An 8,886-nucleotide genomic window follows, 5' to 3' on the forward strand; every position below is an offset into this window, starting at 1 on the left:
ACAGGAGATGCTGGAAAATCCACCATTCTGTCCTAGGGAGTTTCTTTATTTCTCCCTTTCATTCATAAGAACAGCCATAGTTGGGCAGTCGGCATATTTTTATGGCTGTTTTCCCAAGGAGTTATTTTAATCCTTCAGCTTCTTTCAGCCTCCAAGCTGCAAGGAGCCATCCTCTCTTCCCCTCCTCGTTTGTTAATCTTTCCTCTCAGTGGTTCTGAACTGGAACTACAGAATTTGAGCCATGAGGTGAAACAAGACCTCTTTGCCAGTGCTTTTTGAACTCCACCAGCAGTCGCTATAGTAATCTTCTCTGCAGAAGATTATCTGTTGGCTAAAAACAAAAAATCCCTGGCCCTTTTCTCCCACCTCCTCAGGAGCTTCTCCTAAGGTTGCCATTTCCCTGACAGGGGCGGGGTTTACCTGCTTTCAGGGGGCCCAATCCGCTACTGCCCAGTCGGCTGGCAGGGGGAGCCCCACCCCCAAACAGCCCCATCTGCACCAACGTGCCTGGCACAATGATGTCATCTGGAGGTCATGTCATTGTGCAGGGCACGTTGCGCAGGGGATGCTCTAGCGTTTGAGAAAAAACTCTATGGTTACCATAGAGTTTTTTTTTCTCAGATGCTAGAGTGTCCCCCTGCAACATGCCCTGTGTGATGATGTCACTTCCAGGTGACATTGCTGCACACACACCAAAAAGTCCGGGGCAAGGGGAGGGACCACCACCACCAGCAGCAGCCAGGTAAAACCTGGCAACCCTAGCGTCTCCCCAGTCGCATCTAAAGTACAGAGTTCTCTTTGTGCACCTCAGTGGTATTGTGGATGCTGGAGCCATGCCATTTGTACTCAAAAACTTACTCTGCCTTTGTATAAAATCACATTATTGTATTTTAAATATCTTATGTAAACAAATTTGGAATTATTGTAATTATTTAAAGAAAAAGTTTAACCAAGAATCCAAGAACCCTCTTGACATTTGTACATGCTGGGTTTCCTCTGGCGCAAACTCCTGTTGCCTCCTTTTGGTGTGCCTTTTTTCTTAAGCTTACTGGTTTCCATAACTTAGTGGGAAAGTGGGTGAGAACAAACCATGCAGTTTAGATGCACTGTCCATATTTTATTGCGAGGTCAGAATTGGTGTGGCCAAAGCACAAGGCTCAGTTCGGCTCCATTGTGAACCAGAGTCATGCAGGATCTACTCCAGGGATCCCCAGTATGTTGCTGCAGGCATCCTGGCACCCGCTGATACCTTTCCTGGTGCCTGCCAAGGGTTTTTTGAAAGTGGGTGGGGCTTTTCCACAATGAGGCTTCTGATCTGATTGGTTGTGCAGAATAAAAGAATTGCTTTGGCAGCAGCTACCTCCACAGCACCAGGACTTTCTCTGTGTAACTGAAGGTAAGCTCTGTGTAAGCAAGAAATATGTTTCAACAATATGTTCATTTTAAAAGGTCTCCTGTTAAACATAGCTTCTTTCTGAAATGTTGAAGAATTACTATTAGAATTATGCATAACCTCACTCCTTGACATTTTGTGGTTGATTCTGCCTCTTGCAGCAGCCATTTTGTGATTGTGTCCAGCACCCTGTGCCCCTGGGCTAAAAAGGGTTGAGGACCCCAGATCTACTCTGTTGCAGAGAATGTGCACAGCATAGGGTTGCCATCCCCCTGGTGGGGCCAGGGGATCCCCCGATTTCGGGGGGCCCAATCCGCCACCGGCCGGCTGGCATTCAAGGGGGAAACTCTATGGTTACCATCGAGTTTTTGCCCTGAACGCTAGAGCGTCGCTGCATGACACCCGTAGCATAATGACATCACTACTGGTGGCATCATCGCACCACGTGTGGGGCAGAAGATTTCCAACAAGGAGCCAGGAGCCCCCCGCTGCAGCAAAGGTGAGAACCGGCAACCGTAGCACAGCAGATTACTTGATAAATTGAGCCAGCACACAGGATTCATCACATTTCTTTCACTTGTCATTTTTAAAAAGATTTCTGTCCCACACTTTCCAGAATCTGCTGTAAGTAACAACAATAAAAATATAGTTTAATTTTTTTAAACATAAAACAGCAATAAAACTGATAATCATTATGGAAGCATGGAACTGATGATCAGGCATGAGGGACAAAAAAGTTAAAACAGAGGAACTTAACTGACAGGCTGGACAGTGTGGGAGGAGGCAGTCCTTCAGCTACTCTGGTCCTAATCCATTTAGGGACTTAAAGACAAGAACCAGCACTTTGCATTGTGCCCATTAATGTACAGGCAGCCAGTGCAGGTTTTTCACCATGAGGGAGGTAGGATCCCTGTATTACACCCTTGATGGCTATCTGGGCACCTCATATTGAACCTGCAACCAATCACAAAAACAGGAAAATGTCCCAAAATAATCATAGTACACAGGGGTCATTTCGTAGAAAAAGTGCTAGGGGGACTCATTAGCATAACTCATTAGCATATGCCACACCCCCTGACATCAGGGGCCCGGCGGTGGACCCGCAAGGCCAGTGGGAGTGCGAGGAAGCCCCGCCAAGGCCCTCCCTGACCCCAGGCAGGCAGGGGTGGGGAGAGGCGGGGAGGAAGCAACTTACCCTCCCTCTTCTCCTGCCTCCTCCTGGCTGAATGAGGGCTGGAAGCGGGGTGGCCAGAAGCAGGGGGCGGGGCTTCGTCATGTGCCCCGCCCCCCTGCACCTCACCCAGGGGAACTGCGTCCCCCCGCGTCCCCCCCCCGAAATGACCTCTGATAGTACATAAAGCTTTCTTCTTTGGTCTTCTGTTCTGTGACTGATAATGGATGTGCTTTGTGTGCTATTATTTTTTGGAATATTGCATATTCATTAAACGATATTTTCTTGTTCCAATCTTCCTGGTTTCTATACAGCAGTTTTGCTCCCCCCAAAAAAAAAAACTTTTAAAACTCTTTTTGGGTTTTGGTCCTCAGAGGCAGCCCATGTGAAGTGATTCGCATTAGTCTAGATGTGGTCACCAGGGCCAAATCAAAGCTTTTGAGGAATGACGATAGCTAGCTTATCAGTTAAAGATAATAAAAATGGTCTAATGGAGAAGATATGTGGGGCCGGGGTGGCTCAAAAGTTAAGATGCTGAGCTGCAGACTGGAAGGTCAGAAGCTTCAGAGTTCAAGAACCTAGTGCTGTGTGATGGAGTGAGCGCCTGTCTCTGGCCCCAGCTCCTGCCAACCTAGCAGTTCGAAAGCAAGAAATTGCAAGTAGATAAATAGGTACTGCTTTGGTGGGAAAGTAACAGCATTCCGTGCACCTCGGCGTTTAGTCATGCCAGCCACATGTCCACGGAAAAGTCCTCAGTCAGTGCTGGCTCTTTGGCTTGGAAACGGAGATGAGCACAGCCCCCTAGAGTCAGATTCGACTGGCTTTCAAGCAAAGGAAATCTTTACCTTTAGAGAAGATCTAAGCCTCCAGCCATATGCTATGATCCAGCTGTTACCCTGGGCTCCAAACCCTTCCCTTGAACAACATCACACCAGCCTTGTCTTGACTGAAATTCAGTTTATTGACCCTTCTTCATTCTAGTACCTTCTCTGAGCATTTGTTCAGGACCTCCATAGATTGACCTGATCTGACTATTAGGAAGAAAGGGTGTCATCCACATACTGATGACACACCACTCCCAATCTCTGGACAACCTCTCCCATCTGTTCCATGTAAACAGGGAACAAGATGAATCCTTGCACAGCTCCATTCCATAAATGTCACAGGATTGAGCAGAAGTTGCCCAGCAACACTTTCTGAAAATGGCTAGCCACAAAGAAGCAGAGCCAGCAAGTATGGGGCCAGCCACTTCCAACCCATTCAGCCGCTCCAGATAGAAACCATGGGTGATGGTATCAAAAGCCACCAGGAGGTCCCAAATAATAAGAAGGAATGCACTCCCCTGTTTCTCTCCCAACACAGAGCATCAAAGTGATCAAGGTAGTTTCAACCCCAAATCCAAACCTAAATCCAGACTGAAATAAATTTAGAGAATCGTCCAGAACGACCTGAAATTGTATGTCTGCCATATGCTCAAGCATCTTGCCCAGGAATGGATTACTGGCCACTGAATGGTAATTTTTAAAGGCATCTGGATCCAAGGACAACTTCAAGAGGGGTCTCAGGACTACCTTGGTAGGTCAGGGATTTTATAACCTTTTGGACCAACTTGTCTAGCCCAACCCAGCTTAAAGATATTAGCTAGAAAGGGCAAGTCTAGATATGGTCAATTGCACACTCTGAAGCAGCTTGTCCACAAATGCAAGCACATAACACTCATGACCCCTGCAAAGCACACAAATATGATCCATGTACTCTCTTATAGTACAAGACCTAAGTGGAACACAGGTAATAGTCACCCACTGGGGAAAAAAATCCAGGGCCTGCTCACACGTCAGGATGTTGCTCTGCTGCTGCCAGTTTCTGTCCACCTGTCCCATATCGAGTAACCTCGGCAACAGACTGCAGACACTCTGAAACGGAGAGGCAGTATTCAGAGAACAGAAGTGGAAAATGCTGCTGTATTGGATACAACTGGTGGCAGTGGAGCAGCAGCAAGAGCTGGCCCCTATCTCTAGCACAGCAAAAAAAAAGAACCCCAGTCTATTTTATTTATACCCACACAACATTCAGATCTTGCTCTTGGCAGATTCCATTAAAGCAGCCATAGAACAACAAATGGAAAAATTAAAATAATCTTAAAACCCTATCAGTCCATGTTTATTTTAAAAGCCATCTAAAATCTCACCGGAAACTAAATCAACAACTAGGTCAGAAAGAACAAACAATATAACAGCAACAAAAGGAGCAATATTAAATGGGGAATGGACGATCCAAGCCAGGCACAGGGGGGGAAAACACTCCCTACAACCTAAACAAACTGAGCTGGAGGCTGATGGAACTGAGGCTTCTTTCAGGTTGCATGAGAAGAAGGAGGGAGCGGGTGATCAGACCTGGTCATTTATTGAAAGAGCAAGATAGAAGAACTGGATCGCTTAAATTCTGCACACATGGATTTCTCGGCTTCCCTGTGGTCTCCCATCCAAGTACAAACCCTAGTAAGTTTTAGAGATCACATGAGATCAGGCTATAGTGTACTGCCTTCCCTCCTTGCTTGGAGTATGCCCCTGAATAAATTGGGACTTACTTCTGAGTAGACCTGGTTAAGATTGCTCTCTTAGTCCTCCAGTTTTCTGTGCAAGGACAAAGCAACTGAGTAAAGGTGAGTAGAAGCTTATAAACCCCTGTGGAGTGAGTAGCTACAGGCTGCTGCATTCCTGACATTTCCCTCAAAGTGAGACCTAATTCACACATATGGATGTTGGCAACGGGTGAAGTGATGTGCGAATGGAGGCATCAGGACTTTGATAATGTCATTGTTTAACTTCAAGCCCTTTCCCAATGAAATCAATCCTGAGCAAACGTTTTTGTAGAAAAAGCTGTGTACTCTCATGTGTTGCTCTCAGATCACGTGATTGTATTTGAAGTTGTGTGACTATACTCTTTTGGAAGATGCAGCACCTCACTGGCTTCTGAACCCTAAATACAGTGTCAAAATACATATGTAATATGATTGTGTGTCTCTGTGTGTCTGTGTGCTACTGTTAACGAAAGTTATGTCTTGGAACAATTGTAACGTGTGAATAAGCTGTAGCATTGATAGAGATGGAGCAAACTGGAAGTGTCGCTTCTGAATGCCAACTTGAGAAGTTCCAATTATACTCCCAGAATTGGAAATGCTGAAATGAAATTCAAAAAGTTTTATTGCCAAAGGACATCTGCTTTTAAACAGATACGAGATTCTGAGTATTGTGCTAAATTCAGGGCTCTTTTTGTAGAAAAAGCCCAGCAGGAACTCATTAGCATAATAGGCCACAACCAACAACAGAAACTCATTAGCATATCCCGCCACACCCATGAGAGCATAGCTCATTAGCATATTAGGCCACACGACCATGTTACCAGAAGTATAGTCATCCAGCCACACCCACCTTTTGCTTCTTATTCTGTTTACCTTGTTTGTTGTCAAAACCCAGGGCCTTTTTTTGTAGCAGGAACTCCTTTGCATGTTAAGCCACACCCCTAATGTAGCCAATCCTAATGAGTTTCTGATGTTGGGTGTGACCTATTATGCTAATGAGTTCCTACTGGGCGTGGTCAACTTGGGAGCCAGCCGGAACTCCGTTCCTGTGCGTTCCTGCCCAAAAATAGCCCTGGTGCTAATGGCTTGTCGGTCACGAAGATGAAGTTTTCATTTTAAAAAGTGTGTTGCTGATTTATCGCAGATGCCTCAGAATCCCCATTTGAAAATGTCATAGGAAAATCCAGGCACTTGAGAAAAGAAAAATATAACTGAGTATTCTTAACACCCTCAAAGGTTGGACAAATGCCTTTGCAGATTAAAGTCCTACAAATTTTGGGAAGTTTTTTTTTTAGGAGGGCGGGAGTATCAAAGCACTTAACACAACATAGTCTGAGAAGGACATATAATCCCCCAGCATTCCTGAAGCAACAGACAATGCAATCCTAAACAGAGTCACATCCTCCTAAATCTGCTGAAGTCAATCGACTGTAAACTGTAAGCTGTAAACTGTGTTTAGGACTGCATTGACAGATCGCCCAAGACGCTGTGACAGAATATCCCAGTGGTGTCTCTAAAGGCGGCAAAAGTAAAACCACCACCAAAATAATTCATCTGCTGTCCACAAAATGTATCCCCAAAATCTGCCAAATGAAGCAGGTTGCCTTACCTGGCTTAGGGGAAGGGCTGGCCTCCTGGGTAATACAGCAGATGTCCGTGCTTACATTTTTTCCCAGCGTAATCTGGAAATTCTTGGCAGAATTCATTTCCATGTTACAGCTGTTCTCTGACTGGGGTTCTGCTGTTACACCAGAGCAGGGCTCAACCCCTTAACAACTGTGGTGGCTTTGCAATGTATTCTCACAAATGCTTCCTGTTCGTTCTCTTCCAGTCTGACTCCCCCATGGCCGCCCTCCCATGAGAAATGGGGAAGAGTTCTGCATCTCTTCCGGCCCTGTAACTTGCTTGTACGTGAGTTTCTGTTCCTTGCTTTGGCGTAAATTATCTGTCAGGGCCAACACCATCTGTATTGTGCTTCTGGGATGCAGCAAATTAAAAAATATGCGCGCGCCCCCCCCATTACAGCTCTGTAGGGAGAACAGAGTCCTGTTTTGCTTCCTTCAGCCAGAGCCCCTGACCCTGTCGTTGTTTCAGAAAATGCAGAATTAGCCATGGGCTATGATGGCCAGATGTTTTGGCAATGCCTTGTGTGTTGCTTTTCTCTCATGGAATAGCTTCATCCTGAGGACAGCTGGGCTCTAGTTACATCCTGAAATGTGACCAATTGAGCGTGGAACTTTAACTGCATCCCTGCTGGACCAGAAGGCAAATACCTCCCAGGGAAGTGGGCCGTGCATTCACATCCCTGGGGCACGGAACTGGCTCGGCTCATTGAGGCCTCAGCTGGCTGCTCCAGTCAAACTTCATTCTTCTTGTGATTTTTGTCCTATGGGTTGTTTTGTGTCTCTCACTGTGACACAAACAGATGGCCTTCTTCAGCCTGGCCAGGACAGGTTGTGGCTTCTACTGCCACCCACAAACCTGGAAGCTGCATCTTTCTCTCCAGGCCCAGCTCCAAAAAAGTTTGGTTCTGTTGTAATCGAACCTTCAGTGATTCCCCCTCCCAAAAATGTTCCCTGACCTGGAGATGAGTTTGGGGCAAAGAAAGCAGACTTCTATACCCAGGATGGTGAGTGGATTTAAAGCAAAAAAGATTTACACCAATAAACTCTCAGAGAAAAGGCTATGGCTCAGTGGTAGATTATCTGGTCTACCATGTAGAAGATCCCAAGTTCAATACTTGGCATTTCCAATTTAAAAGAAGTGGATGATACGAAAGACCTCAACTTGAGAGCCGTTACTAGAATGGACCATTCTGATCTTGATAGAGCAATGGTGTGATTCAAGATAAGACAGCTTGAAGTGTAGAATTTTGTGACCTGCACATACTGAGCAGACTTAATGTTCATACATTTCCCTGGTTTGCATAATTTGTCCTGCTAGTAATAAGGAGGATCAATGAACTACAGGGCTCCAAAACTCCAACCCCTGACCAGTGTTCCCTCTAAGCTGAGTTAGTGTGAGCTAGCTCACAGTTTTTTAGCCTCCAGCTCAGACTTTTTTGTCTTAGCTCAGGAAGGAGGGCTCCAGAGCAAACTAATTTATGCAGTAGCCAAATCGCTCGCTCACAACTTTAATGCCAGTAGCTCACAAAGTAGAATTTTTGCTCACAAGACTACATTGCCCCTGAGCCCACTTCAGATCTGACTGATGTTGATCTTCACCATGTCCACATACATTCAATTCTACTTTATCAGTCACAGTAACTTCTGTATATTTAAAGTGAAAAGTGAGATCTTTGATATGCTGAAAGCTGAGACCTACATCACATTCCCCACTCTTCTGGCTTCCACAAAATACACTTGGCCAAAGTCAGGTGGTTAACTGTCATTCTACATACAAGAAAGTTTCTGCATTTGTAAACTTCAAAACAAAATAGCAGAGAGAGACACACACAATCCAGTCAGGGCCTTATAGAGGCATGGTGGAGCATATTATTGGCTGGCTGCCCTTGACAAGTGAATGCTGGCCGAGGCCCTGCAGGGTTTAATACAAAAGGGCAATTCATGTTGTCTTTGTAAGGAAATTTCTAACAAAATAAGATTTTCCACTAACTTTCTTCCTAGATTTTTAAAACTGTTGCTGTATGTGTTGGTTGACTTCCCAGCATCCATCTCAATTCTCAGCTCTGTATTGGCAAACAGATGGCATTTACGCTCCTAAATTAAGCCATGCTGTTTC

Source organism: Gekko japonicus, unplaced genomic scaffold (genome assembly GCF_001447785.1).
Source record: "Gekko japonicus isolate JY-2015 unplaced genomic scaffold, Gekko_japonicus_V1.1 scaffold9, whole genome shotgun sequence".
Taxonomy (NCBI): domain Eukaryota; kingdom Metazoa; phylum Chordata; class Lepidosauria; order Squamata; family Gekkonidae; genus Gekko; species Gekko japonicus.